At 40.1% G+C, this 15,147-nt stretch overlaps 1 long non-coding RNA gene across 1 annotated transcript in view; it reads left to right on the forward strand.

Annotated features, from left to right (window-relative positions):
• LOC131381074 (uncharacterized) overlaps positions 1-14,941 on the forward strand; it is a 29,584-nt gene extending 14,643 nt beyond the window's left edge. The window contains exons 2-3 of the long non-coding RNA XR_009209521.1: positions 10,288-10,360; positions 14,768-14,941. This is a non-coding gene — a long non-coding RNA (uncharacterized LOC131381074). The remainder of the gene's footprint in view (positions 1-10,287; positions 10,361-14,767) is intronic.
• Positions 14,942-15,147: the final 206 nt, after the last annotated feature.

Genomic DNA, 15,147 nt, shown 5'->3' on the forward strand with positions numbered 1-15,147 from the left:
GTAAATATTTGAAAATTTATTTATTTTTTGGGACAGAGTCACGCTCTGTTACCCAGGCTGGAGTACAGTGGTGCGATCTCAGCTCACTGCAACCTCCACCTCCTGGGTTCGAGCAATTCTCCTGCCTCAGCCTCCCAAGTAGCTTGGACTACAGGCTCATGCCACCATGCCTGGCTAATTTTTGTATTTTTATTAGAGACAAGGTTTTGCCATGTTGGCCAGGCTGGTCTCCAACTCCTCACCTCAGGTGATCCTCCCACCTTGGCCACCCAACATGCTGGTATTACAGGGGTGAGCCACCACACCCAGCCAATACATGTAAATCGAACACATTTTTAACTTTAAAAATATATTTTATTATGTTATTATATCAAAAGGTATTCATCCATACTCTTACTGAAAGACATTAAGTAATTTAATTTGGGGGGTAATCACAAACATTGTTGCAATGAATAGTCTTGTATGTGTCTCTTGGGGGATGGGGAAGTTTTTGGGGTTTTTTGGAGACAGAGTCTTGCTCTGTCACTCAGGCTGGAGTGCAGTGGCACAATCTCGACTCACTGCAACCTCTGCCTCCTGGGTTCAAGCGATTCTCCTGCCTCAGCCTCCCGAGTATCTGGAATTACAGGCGTGCACCACCAAGCCCAGCTAATTTTTGTATATTTAGTAGAGACGGGGTTTCACCATGTTGCTCAGGCTGGTCTCGAACTTCTGACCTCATGATCTGCCCACCTCGGCCTCCCAAAGTGCTGGGATTATAGGCATGAGCCACCGAGCCCAGCTGGAGATATTTTTCTTGGGGCAATTGTTCTCAAAGTTTTGCTTTTGCGATCGTTTTATACTGTAAAAATTATTAAGGTCCCCAAGTAGCTTTTTTTGACATGGATTATATCCATTGATATTTATAGTGTTCAAAATTAAAACTGAGAAATGTGAAAATATTTATTAATTCGTTTAAAAATCATAAGCCCATCATATTTTAACACAAATAACATGCTTTTTAATGAAAAAAAAAAAAACGATGTTTTACCAAACCAAGAAAATTAATGAGAAGAGGGGCATTGTTTTATATTTTTGTAAATCTCTTTCATGTGTGGCTTAATAGAAGTCAGCTGCAAGTCTCATATCTGCCTCTGCCTTCAATGTGTTGCAACATGTTGTCTGGTTAAAGTATATGAAGAAATGCAGGCCTTACACAGATATGCAGTTGTGAAAGAGAATAGTAATCTAATAGCCTCAGTCATTTGGGATATTCTTTATCGAAAAAACTAAATCAAAAGTTAGCAAATAATAGTTTCTTAAAGATTAGTTGCGCCGGGCGTGGTGGCTCACGCTTGTAATCCCAGCACTTTGGGAGGCCGAGGCGGGTGGATCACGAGGTCAGGAGATCGAGACCATGGTGAAACCCCGTCTCTACTAAAAATACAAAAAAAAAATTAGCCGGGCGTGGTGGCGGGCGCCTGTAGTCCCAGCTACTTGGAGAGGATGAGGCAGGAGAATGGCGTGAACCCGGGAGGCGGAGCTTGCAGTGAGCCGAGATTGCGCCACTGCACTCCAGCCTGGGTGACAGAGCAAGACTCCGTCTCAAAAAAAAAAAAAAAAAAAAAAAGATTAGTTGCAAAGTGGAATCTGAAATCATATCAATGTATTTCTCATACTCTATTATGTTAAAACCTATTGATATTTTGTGGTCATTTCAAAAATATTGGTTTGCTGAATTATGCATGTCTTACGAATGTTGACAGATTTCATTCTACAGTATCAAAAACCCACATTTATTTATAGCACCACTGATTTAACCATAAAGGTTTTTAAAAATTGGGAAACCATCAAGTTCATGGTGGTGGACATAAGTTTTCCAAAAATCTAATTTTTGCTTGAAAGCTCAAAATGTATCGTTAGCAACAGATGCAGTCAGTCGCTTTCTTTGAAGTGACAGGCTCATTTTGTTCTTTTTTTTTTTTTTTTTTTTTTGAGAAAAAATGCCTGCCAAATTCTCAAGTCTGGATAACTATAGTTTGTCAGTCTTTCTTTCAAGTAAAAATGGTGTTCTGTGAAAAAGTGGCTAGTTCAGCTCATAGCCCAAAACAATACACAAGTGGTTTTCCTTGCGAGAAGTACCATCATTCCTTGGTGTGGAAAAGTGCTTTCTGTGTCTTTGCCATTTAATTACACAGAATATTAATATTAAAAAGACATGGGCCAGGCATAGTGGCTCACGCCTGTAATCCCAGCATTTTGGGAAGCCAAGACAGGCAGATCACTTTAGGTTAGGAGTTTGAGACCAGACTGGCCAACATGGTGAAACCCCATCTCTACTAAAAATGCAAAAATTAGCTGGGCGTGGTTGCTTGTGCCTGTAGTCCCAGCTACTCAAGAGGCTGAGGCAGGAGAATCGCTTGAACCCAGGAGGCAGAAGTTGCAGTGAGCCGAGATTGTGCCACTGTACTCCAGCCTGGGCAACAGAGGGAGACTCTGTCTCAAAAAAAAAAAAGAAATTTACTCGAGGCCAGGCGCGGTGGCTCACGCCTGTAATCCCAACACTTTGGGAGGCTGAGCTGGGAGGATCACTTGAGGCCAGGAGTTTGAGACCAGCCTGGTCAACATAGCAAGACCCCATCTCTATTCAATTTATTTATAATAAATTGTAAATAATAAATACAATAAGTTATAATAATTTATTATTATTAATAATAAATAAAAGAAATTTAAAAATAATAAAAACATCTACTCAAGAGTTGAGCTGTCATAAGCTTTGCCAGTGATTTTTACTGCCTCATCTGAGTTGTTGGAGGCTCAGTATGGGCACATTTGAGAGTTAAAGGCTCCAGGGGGGTTCAGTCTTGGTGGCCCCCACACTTTTGTGGGTTTTACTTCCAGGAGCCCTCCACAGTCTCATGGTCAACACTGGAGATGAATCCCCTGTCCTTCTGGCAGGGAGAGGGGAAAAGTAACCACTTCGAAATATTCTCAGAACATTTTATTCTCCTTAACAAGGCCAGCCCTCAAGAGAAACTGTTTTACCAGGGCCTAACTGACTGGGGTTTTACCAGAGATTGACTAACCTGAGGGAAGGGAAATACTCAATTCTGGCTCTCTCTAGCCTTTCTGTGTCACCTAAGGGGGGAATAAAAAGAGAACAAAGCTGAGAAGAACATGTGAAGGTCAGGACTCGGGCACAGACTCACTAAAAGCCTGAGAGACCTAATCATAGGTCTATGGAACCCATCCCTTCTTCCAACACCTTACCAGCGCAGCAATAGGGCTCCTGTATGATAACGGGGGAATACAGCTGAAAGAATGGCTTGCCTTAGACACACTTAAGAAGTCTCTAGGGAAACGTAAAGCCAACAGGGGAGAGAGAAACAAAGACACCAGAGGAAATGTTAGCCTCTGACACCTACAGCTGCAGCAAACAGAAAATAAAGCCTGACTCCCAAGCAGATAAACATAAAACCTCACATGAAAGGCCTGTCCACCTCAGTTCCTTTTAATCAATATCATGTCTGGTTTACGACAAAAAATTACAAGGCCTGCTAAGATGCAAAAACACAGTTTGAAGAGACAGAGGAAGCATCAAAACCAGAATTCAGATATGGCAGAGATGTTAGACTTATCAGACAGGGAATTTTGAAATAATTATGATTAATGTGCTATGATAGTTTTATTTCTGTGGTTCTAATTCTGACCCATTTTGTTTGATTCTTGTGCTGGATCGCCAGTACAAAGTTAAATGGAAGTCAGGATAGCAGTCATTTTTGTCTTTTTTTTCCCTGAATTTAAAAATGTTTCCAGAATTTCACTTTTTCCTCCTTTTCTTTCTTTTCTTTTCTTTTTTTTTTAGATTGGGTCACAGTCTGTCATGCAGGCTGGAGTGCGGTGGAACAGACACAGCTCACCACAGCCTTGACTACCTGGGCTCAAGTAATTCTCCGCCAATTTTTTTTCTTTTTTTTTTTTTTTTGAGACAGAGTCTCACTCTGTCGCCCAGGCTGGAGTGCAGTGACATGATCTTGGCTCACTGCAACCTCCACACCCTGGGTTCAAGGAGTTCTCCTGCCTCAGCCTCCTGAGTACCTGGGATTATAGGCGTGCATCACCACACTCAGCAAATTTTTTGTATTTTAAGTAGAGACAGGGTTTCACTATGTTGTCCAGGCTAGTCCCAAACTCCCGACCTTAGGTGATCCGCCCATTTCAGCCTCCCAAAGTGCTGGGATTACAGGTGTGAGCCACCGGGCCTGGCCTCTCGGCCACATTTTAAAAATTATTTTGTAGAGATGAGGTCTTGTTATGTTGCCCAGGCTGGTCTCAAACTCCTGGACTCAAGCCATCCTCCTGCCTCGGCCTTCCAAAGTGCTGGGATTACAGGCATGAGCCACTGTGCCTGGCCCATCATTTCACTGTTGAATACAACGTTTGCCGAAGGTTTTGGTAGATACCCCTTTTCGGGTTAGGAAAGTCTTCTATTTCTAATTAGCTAATTCTAGTTAGAGTTGTGGTTTTTTAAGTTATGAATAGAAGTAGAATTTTACTGACTGATTTTCCTGTATCCTCTGAGATAATGACATGGTTTTCCTTAATTTATTTATGAGTTGAACTGAAATAACAGATTTTTTTCATATGCATTTCATTATTGCATTTGTGTGATAAACCCAAATTGCTCATGATTGAAAAAAATAACCACATTCCTGGATTCGAATTGCTATTATTTTGTTTAGGGTTTTTAAAATTTATATTCATAATCAAAATTGACATAAATTTTCCTTTCTTGTACAGTCATTGGCTTTGATATCGAGGATATACTAGCCTCATAAAATGAACTTTCCATCTTTGAGCTCGTTTTTCTGGAAATAAATTTTCCTATAAAATCATATGAACCTTATGTTTTCTTTGTGAGAAATTTAACAATTACTCCATTTCTTTTATGATTATAGGTATATAGATATAGAAATAGTTTCTGTTTCTGATTAAATGTTATAATTTATATTTATCTAAAAAATACATGTCATTTGTCTTCAAATTTATTGGCACTAATTTGGTCAAAGTATTTTTATTGTAATCATAGTTATATCTTTATTTCATTTCCAATATTGTTTATCTGTACCTTCTTTTTTGGTTGTTTTTGTTTTGTTTTGTTGTTTGTTTGTTCGTTTTTTGAGATGGAGTTTCTGCCACCCAGGCTGGAGTGCAGTGGCACAATCTCGGCTCACCACAACCTTCACTTCCCAGGTTCAAGCAATTCTCCCGCCTCAGCATCCCAAGTAGCTGGGATTACAGGCACCCACCACCACGCTGGGCTTATTTTTGTATTTCATAGAAACAGGGTTTCACCATGTTGGCCAGGCTGGTCTTGAACTCCAGACCTCAGGTGATCTGCCCACCTCGGCCTCCCAAAGTGCTGGGATTACAGGCATAAACCACCGCACCCGTCTCATTCTTCTTTCAAAATATATACATATGACGCAGTAAATTTTCCTTATGTGTTCCTTGTCCTATGAGATTAATATGCGATATTTTCAGTTATTTGTTTTAATGCAGTTTATATTTGTTATTATTTTTCTTTGGAACTGAATTATTAAAACATACTTTTGTTATTTATTTCTGACTTTATCCCATTGTGCTCAGAAAACATGATCTCTATAGAAATTATTTAGTGTTTGTTAAGACTTCCTTTATGTTGTATTACATAGTCAATATTTGTAAATTTTTTTTTTTTTTTTTTGAGACAGAGTCTCGCTGTTGCCCAGGCTGGAGTGCAGTGGCGTGATCTCAGCTCACTGCAGGCTCCGTCCCCCCGGGGTTCACGCCATTCTCCTGCCTCAGCCTCCCGAGTAGCTGGGACTACAGGCGCCCGCCACCCCACCCAGCTAATTTTTTTTTTTTTTTGTATTTTTTTTTTTAGTAGAGACAGGGTTTCACTGTGTTAGCCAGGATGGTCTCGATCTCCTGACCTCGTGATCCACCCGCCTCGGCCTCCCAAAGTGCTGGGATTACAGGCGTGAGCCACCGCGCCCGGCCGTAAATGTTTTCTATGTGATCTTGTAAATGATCTTGAAAAATTACATATTCTCCAATTGTTGGGTGTAAGGTTCTATGTGTGTCCATTGAATTGAATTTGTTAAGTCAGTAATACAAAATAGTCTATATCTTTAACTAAACTTATCTATTTGATATTACTTCCTGTGTGAAGAATGTTAAAAATCTTCCAGGATAATTATGGCTTCTCAATTTTTCTGTAGACATTTGTCAAGTTGTTCTCGATACATTTTGAGGCTATGCTGTTAGGTCTGTATCTTCCTCATGACTTAATCAACCATTAATTTATTGAGCATCTATTATGTCCCAGACATTGAATTAAACAGCATTCAACAAAACATAATTATTATTTTTAGGCTGGGCCTGGTTGCTCACTCCTGTAATCCCAGCACTTTGTGAGGGGAAGGTGGGAGGATCACTTGAGCCTGGAAGGTCCAGGCTGCAGTGAGCTGTGATTGTGCCACTGTGCTTGAGCCTGGATGACAGAGAGTCCCTGTCTCAACAACAAAAAAAAAAAAAAAAAAAAAAAAGAATTATTCTCTGTTTTTTTTTTTGTTTTTTTTTTTTTTGAGATTGAGTCTTGCTCTGTCGCCCAGGCTGGAGTGCAGTGGCATGATGTTGGCTCACTGCAACCTCCGCCCCCTGGGTTCAAGCAATTCTCCTGCCTCAGCCTCCTGAGTATTTGGGACTACAGGGCACACCGCCACGCCCACAAATTTTTATATTTTTAGTAGAGACTGGGTTTCACCATGTTGGCCAGGATGGTCTTGATCTCTTGACCTCGTGATCCGCCTGCCTCGTCCTCCCAAAGTGCTGGGATTACAGGTGTGAGCCACCACACGGCCTGTTTTTCTTTTTTTAAAAATTTTTTGACACCAGATTTTGTTCTTGTTACCCAGGCTGGAGTGCAGTGGCATGATCACACCTCACTGCAGCCTCAACCTCTTGGGCTCAAGTGATCCTCTTGCCTTGACCTCCTGAGTAGCTGAGACCACAGGCATGTGCCGTCATGTCTGGCTAATTTTTAAATTATTTGTAGAGACGGGGTCTTCCTATGTTGCCCAGGCTGGTCTCAAACTCCTGGGCTCAAGTGATTCTCCTGCCTCAGCCTCCCAAAGTGCTGGGATTACAGTCATGAGCCACTGAGCCCAACCAAAAGAGTTATTCTTTTTATTATTATTATGTAATAATACTCTTTCCACTAATAATATTTTTTCTTTAATGTTTACTCTGTGTAATAATATTGGTGTATCTGATTTTTAAGAGATATATATTTTCCTCATTTTTTCCATCACTTTTTTCTCATAGATAAATGGCAGGACATTATTGTTTTTAAAATTCAATCTGAGAATTGTAGATTTTTTTTTTTTTCAGGACAGTGTCTCAGGTTGGGCACGGTGGCTCATGCCTGTAATCCCACCACTTTGGGAGGCTGAGGCAGGCGAATCATGAGATCAGGAGTTCGAGACTCACCTGGCCAATATGGTGGAACCCTGTCTCTACTAAAAATACAAAAAAATTAGCTGGATGTGGTAGTACGCGCCTGTAGTCCCAGCTACTCAGGAGGCTGAGGCAGGAGAATTGCTTGAACCTGGGACGCAGAAGTTGCAGTGAGCCGAGATTGTGCCACTGACTTCAGCCTGGGCAACAGAGCGAGACTCTGTCTCAAAACAAAAACAAAAACAAAAAAAAACAGTGTCTTGCTCTGTCACCCAGGTTGGAGTGCAGTGGTGCAATCATAGCTCACTGCAACCTTGACCTCCTGGGCTCCAGTGATCTTCCCATCTCAGCCTCCTGAGTAGTTAGGACCACAGGCATATGCCACCACACCTGGCTAATTTTTTTTTTTTTTGTAAAGACAGGTCTCACTGTGTTACCCAGGCTGGCCTCGAATCCTAACCTCAAACAATCCTACTACCTTAGCCTCCCAATGTGCTGCAATTACAGGCGTGAGCCACCCTGCCCAGCCTGTATACTTTTAATTGACAGAAATAATCTCTTTTCTTTTACTTTGATCACTGATATACCTGGTATTACTTTTAGCAAGTTATTTTGTATTTTCTGTTTGCCAGATTCATTGTTTGCTTCTCTTTTTCTCTTTTCCTGTCATCTATTATTTTGATTCTTTTAAGTCCTCTTTTATTCTTTGTTGGCTCAGAAGTTACATATTCTATATCTATATTTTTAGAAGCTCTTTTGCTATTGTTAATATTTAACATGTACATTTGCCTTAACAATGCTTAAAGTTACTCAAGAGTTCTATCCTCTTGATGGACCAGCCCGTTGGCCAGGCTGGTCTCGAACTCCTGACCTCAAGTGATCCTCCTCCCTCAGCCTCTCAAAGTGCTAGGGTTACAGGCATGAGCCACCACATCCTTATATTCTTTAAATTTGATCTCCCCTATTTCCCATGTGACAGCTTATTCTTGATTGGTATTTTACTTACCAATCAATAATTTCTGTTGTTTCTATAATTTCAATTATTTCTAACCCCAAATTGTTTTTCAATATTATTACTATAGTTCTTACAATATTTGTATAGATTTAATTTACATGTTTACCGACTTATCTCTTAACCTTTTTTTTGCATCTCACGTCATCATTTTTGTTTCAATTTCTTTCTTCAGGTACTCCAGGAAGAAACAATTTTCATAGATTTTCATAGATCTCCAGTAATACCCTGTGAATAATAAACTTTTTTATTTCTCTGAAAATATTCTCATTTTTGCCTTATTTTAAAGGATACTTTAGTTATGAATATGATTTTAGCTTAAATAGTTATATATTCTCTTAGTTCTTTGAAGATATTAATCAAGTCTTTTTTTTTTTTTTTTTTGAGATAGAGTCTGGCTCTGTAGCCCAGGCTGGAGTGCAGTGGCGCGATCTCGGCTCACTGCAACCTCTGCCTCCCGGGTTCACACCATTCTCCTGCCTCAGCCTCCTGAGTAGCTGGGACTACAGGCGCCTGCCACCAAGCCTGGCTAATATTTTGTATTTTTAGTAGAGATGGGGTTTCACCGTATTAACCAGGATGGTCTCGATCTCCTGACCTTGTGATCCACCTGCCTCGGTCTCCCAAAGTGCTGGGATTACAGGGATGAGCCACTGCACCCGGCCTAATCAAGTCTTTAAGATGCTGTTGCTGCTGATGAGAAATCTGCTGTCAGTCTCATAGTTATTATTTTGTAGTCATATGTCTTGTCTCTGGTTGCTTTTGAGACTTTATCTCTGATATTCTATAGTTTTTCATTCGTGTGTGTGTTTTTCAGCTTGTTCCTTCAATGCAAAGACTTAGATCTTTTTTATAAGTATGAAAACATTTGATTTATTATTTCTCTAAACATTGCCTAGCCGTTTGTCTTCTCCTTCAGGAACTCCTATTAGAAGTATATAGTATTTTCTAATTATGTCCTCTGTGTCTCTTAACTTTTCTCATACATTTACCATTCCCTTTAATCCCTTTGTACTGCATTCTCTGTGATTTATTCAAATCTGTTTTTCAGTTAAGAAATCTCTCTTCAGCTATGTCTAACCTGCTGCTTAACTTGTTTAAGCTTTTCATTTCAGTGATAGTTGTTTTTATTTCTTAAAGTTATATCTGTATTTTAAAAATCTGCCTAGGTTTTTTTCCTTACTTATCTTTAATCATTTATTTAATTCATACTTCACTAATTTTTTTTTTTTTTTTTTTTTGAGACGGAGTCTCGCTCTGTCCCCCAGGCTGGAGTACAGTGGTGTGATCTCAGCTCACTGCAACCTCTGCCTCCCAGGTTTAAGTGATTCTCCTTCCTCAGCCTCCTGAGTAGCTGGGACTACAGGTGCCCGCCACCACACCTGGCTAATTTTTTGTATTTTTAGTAGAGGCGGTATATCACCGTATTAGCCAGGATTGTCTTGATCTTCTGACCTCATGATCCACCCGCCTTGGCTTCCCAAAGTGCTGGGATTATAGGCATGTTTATGTGTGTATGCGTGTGTGTGCAGTTTTAAGAAATTTTATTGCATATGAGCTGAGATGGCGCCACTGCACTCCAGCCTGGGCAACAGAGTGAGACTCCGTCTCTAAATAAATAAATCTTTGGAGTTTTAAAAATTTTTTTTGAGACAGGGTCTCCCTCTGTCACCCAGGATGGAATGCTGTGGCGTGATCATGGTTCACTGTACCCTCGACCTCCCCAGTTCAAGCAATCCTCCTGCCTTAGCTTCCTGAGTCACCACACCTGGCTAATTATTTTGTGCTTTTTGTAGACAGAGAGTTTCACCATGTTGCCCTGGCTAGTCTCGAACTCCTGGGCTCAAGACCCACCTCTACCTCCCAAAGGTGAGCCACCAAGCCCGACCACATGTATATTTTTGTGTAACCACCACCACAATCAAGATAAGGAACTGTTCTATCACCACAAGGCTGCCACATGTTGCCTCTTTAGAACCACCAGCGCTTGCCTCATGCTTCTGCCTTATCCCCAACCCTTGGCAACCACTAATCTGTTCTCTACTTCTACGATTTTGTTATTTCAAGAATGTTATATGAGTGGAATAATACAGCATATAACCTATGGAGATTGGCTTTTTTCAGTCAGTATAATTCCCTAGAGATCCATTCAAGTTCTATGTATTGATAGTTTACTCCATTTATTTATTTACTTAGAGACGGAGTCTCACTATGTCACCCAGACTGTAGTGCAGTGGCACCATCTCAGCTCACTGCAACCTCTACCTCCTGGGTTCAAGTGATTCTCCCATCTCAGCCTCCCAAGTAGCTGGGACTACAGGTGCGCACCAACATGGCCAGCTAATTTTTGTATTTTTAGTAGAGACAGGGTTTCACCACTTTGACCAGGCTGATCTTGAACTCCTGACCTCAGGTGATCCACCCACCTTAGCCTCCCAAAGTGCTGGGATTACAGGCGTGAGCCAGCGCACCCAGCCCTGTATTTATTTTCAAATGAAATATATGGTCATATCTTTTGCCCATTTTAAAATTGGATTTTTATTTTATTTCATTTTATTTTTTTACTGTTTTGAGAGTTCCCACATGTTCTAGATACAAGTCCTTTGTCGGATATGTGGTTTGCAAATATTTTCTCCCAGTCTGTGCCTTATCTTTTATTCATCCTCACAGAAGTTACAGAGTAGAAGTTTTAAAATTTGATGTCAACTCCTTAATAACTGTAACCTAAATACATATTTAGTGTAGTAAGTAGTCTCCTTCTGATTTGCTGTGATAGCTAGTTCTTAGGATACGACTTCTTCCCATTGTTGTACATATGAGCTCTCCCTCGTACTGGTTCATTGATTCATCTCTTTTATATTTTGTGAACTTTTGAAGAAGGTGTTCTTTTTCCTTCATCTTAGTGCCCTGAACTGTGAGTGTCACTCTGCTTTGATGTTTTACATTTTCTCTTGCTAGAGCTTAAGAAATTTTATGGATCTTGGACCAGTTTGGGGATTTCTGTAGCTTCAAGGCACAAAAAATATCCACTTTTCCAGTTTACTACAGCATAATTGGATTTACTGCACTAATTTGGATCACTCTTTGTTTTTGGGATTTGTGGTTTCCTTTTTTTTTTCTTTTTTCCTTTCTTTCTCTCAATCTTGACATGTAATTAAATTTTTGTATTATTTTATAAAGCATTTTAGTATATTTGTAGTGAGAATTAGTTCACATTAGCTTAATATTCCATGCTGTAAAAACCAAAACAATCCATGTAAGTGTTTTAATCTTGAAGAAAATTATATATAATTTGAGTACAGAGGGTGAAAACTTAAGAATTAAAAAAAAAATAAGATAACAGTGAAGTTAAAATGAAATATTTGACAGGGAAGCCCTTAATATTTCTCTATCCATTCAGGTATAGATTTGGACGGAAAGCACCAGATTTTCTTTGATCTTTCTGATTGTTTTTTTTCTCTGATCTCATTTCTACCGCCCTTCCCTTTAATAGATTTTTTTTCCTTTGATTTCCCAGGATATGCTCAGTATAAAGTGTTCTGGCCTTCTCCTGAGCTTTGTTTTCTGAATTTTCCTCCTCACACCCTCTCGTCCCCAATCCTGAGTTATAATTTTGGAGCTCTTGTTCTAACTTGACAACTAGTTTCTGATTACCCAGCCACTTCCCATGCTTATCATCTGGCCAGGATAAACCAGGCTTATCTCAACAATTCTAGTGCTAATTTTATATCTTTAATCCACAAATTGCTTGCTGTTCTTAGTACCCAGCATTTTCATGCCAAAAAGTTTGCATAAAGTTAGTCTCTTTATGGGGAGAATTTTGATAAATAGAAAGAATGTGCGCAATTCTCTATTGCCATCATTAAAGTGGAAGTGGAAAGGCCTTGTGTTGTGAAATAAAACCATTTCTTCATTCTCATATTTAGTTTTTTTTCAAGTCCACACACATTTCTACTTCTCTATTTTGTGTAAACAATGGTGCTTCCTTTTTTTCCTTTAAGAGAGAAAATCCCTGTCACCCAGGCAGCCTCACCTTGAACTACTGGGCTCAAGCAATCCTCCTGCCTCATCTTCCCTAGTAACTGGGACTACAGGACAGCACACCGTGCCTGGCTATTTTTTTTATTTTTAATTTTTAGAGATTGGGGTCTCACCGTATTGCCCAGGCTGGTGCTTCTGATTGAAGTCCTCCAAAGGACTTTTATTGCATTTAGATTGAAGTTTAAATTTCTCACAGTGGCCTACAAGGACCTACATGATCTGGCCCTTGTCTAGTCTTCATACTCAACTCTGTATCTTCCTTTCAATGGGTAGATTCAGGTATTCTTTATTTCTAGACTTTTTTTTTTTTTTTTTTTTTTTTTTGATTTTTTTTTTTTTTTTTTTTTTTTTTTTTGAGACGGAGTCTCGCTCTGTCGCCCAGGCTGGAGTGCAGTGGCGCAATCTCAGCTCACTGCAAGCTCCACCTCCCGGGTTCACGCCATTCTCCTGCCTCAGCCTCTCCGAGTAGCTGGGACTACAGGCGCCCGCCACCACGCCCGGCTAATTTTTTGTATTTTTAGTAGAGACGGGGTTTCACCGTGGTCTCGATCTCCTGACCTCGTGATCCGCCCGCCTCGGCCTCCCAAAGTGCTGGGATTACAAGCGTGAGCCACCACGCCCGGCCAGACATTTTTATTAGATAATTATAATTTTAAATATTAGTTCTGTTTTAGTGTTTTGTTTTCAGTCTTTACAAACTCCAATTTTCCATATGTTGGATCTTCTCTGCTGATCTCTGATATATACTACTCTGAATCAATTTTAAATAAATTGTTATCACTTCAACTCAAGCATGTACTAAGTGCCAAGTATGCTAGAATATACCCTAGTCAGTGATTTTTTAAAAGGGATCACACATGGTTCACTTTGCTGTCTATGGGCTGATAATTATATAGAGGCAGTGTATATGGAGAAAACAGCTTGAGGCTGGGCATGGTGCCTCATGCCTGTAATCCCAGCACTTTGGGAGGCCAAGGTGAGCAGATTGTTTGAGCCCATGAGTTCAAGCCCAGCTTACGCAACATAACAAAGCCCTGTCTCTACAAAAAATACCAAAAAAGAAAATTAGCTGGGTGTGGTGGCATGCCTGTAGTCCCAGCTACTTGGGAGGCTGAGGCAGGAGGATCACTTGGGAGGCTGAGGCAGGAGGATCACTTGAGCCTATGAGGTCAACGGTGTAATGAACCAAGATTGTGCCACTGCAGTGAAGTTTGGGTGGCAGAATGAGATCTCATCTCAAAAAAAAAAAAAAGAGAGAGAAAATAGCTTGATAAAAAGTGAAGGTGTCAGTAATAGATGAATAACTACTAAAACAGGATAAAGGCATTAGATGATATAGAATCGAACTGTGTAGCCAAAAACAGTAAGAAGGCTACTTATAAAATTCAGATTTAATGGGCTCTATGGAAGAAATCTTATCTTTTCCATTCATTTATTAATGCTCACATTGATTTTTATTTTAACACTTACTGACATTATATTTAGACTTCATATTTTCTTATCTTTATGCTACTTTGTGTGCTTTGAACGTTTATGTGCACCCCCCACCCATCCCAGAATTCATATTTTGAAACTAATACTCAATGTGAGGGTATTTAGAGGTGGGGCCTTTGAGAGGTGATTAGGTCATGAGGGCAGAATGCGCATGAGTGGAATTAACGCCCTTATGAAAAAGGCTCCAGAGAGATCCCCACCCCTTCTGCCATGTGAGGTTACAATGAGAAGATGGCCTTTCTATGAGAAAGTGGGTTCTCATCAGATGTAAAATCTGCTAGCACCTTGATCCTGGACTTCCAGCCTCCAGAATTGTGAGCAGTAAATTTCTGTTATTTATAAGCCACTCAGCATATAGTATTTTGTTATAGCTTCTTGAACAGGCTAAGACATTACTGTATAAATGTTCCCCTGGCAGATATTTGATGCTTTTTCTGTGTTCCTTCAGAATTTTGTACCGACTTCTGTTATAGCACTACCTACCTGGGCTGTAAGACAGTTTAGCTCAGTGTCCCGGAGTTGTGACTCTAAAGTCAGACAGATGTGACATAGATTCTCAGCTCTGCCACTTACTAGCTTTGTGACCTCATTCAAATTACCTGACCTATAAGCTTCATTTTCTTGATCTGTCAGATGAGTGTAAGAATAGATTGTCATAAATGCTAAATCAGACAATGCATGTAAAGTACTTAGTACAGTGTCTGAAACATAGTAAACATCAATTCATCTTTTTTTTTTAAGAGATGGAGTTTCGTCATGTTGCGCAGGCTGGTCTCCAACTCCCAGGCTCAAGAAACCCACCCACCTCAGCCTCCCAAAGTGCTAGATTTACAAGCATGAGCCACCATACCCAGCCAATTCATCTTTATAGGTACTTGTCTGCCTTACTGTACTACAGTCTCCATGAAGATGTGGACCATGGTATGTTCTTTTTTTGTACTCAAGTACCTGACATATAGTAAGTCCTAGTAAGTGTTTGTTGGGTGAATTTGCAGCTCTGTATAATAGTCCTTTTTCTTAACAAAAGGTCATAGGCCATGTTGGTTCACTAGGAGACTTTTAAACAGAGAACAGAGAGCCTAGCATGTGCTTATCTGGTAAGGTGTGCTTCAGGGTAAATA

Source organism: Hylobates moloch, unplaced genomic scaffold (genome assembly GCF_009828535.3).
Source record: "Hylobates moloch isolate HMO894 unplaced genomic scaffold, HMol_V3 SCAFFOLD_13, whole genome shotgun sequence".
NCBI classification, from domain to species: Eukaryota; Metazoa; Chordata; class Mammalia; order Primates; family Hylobatidae; genus Hylobates; species Hylobates moloch.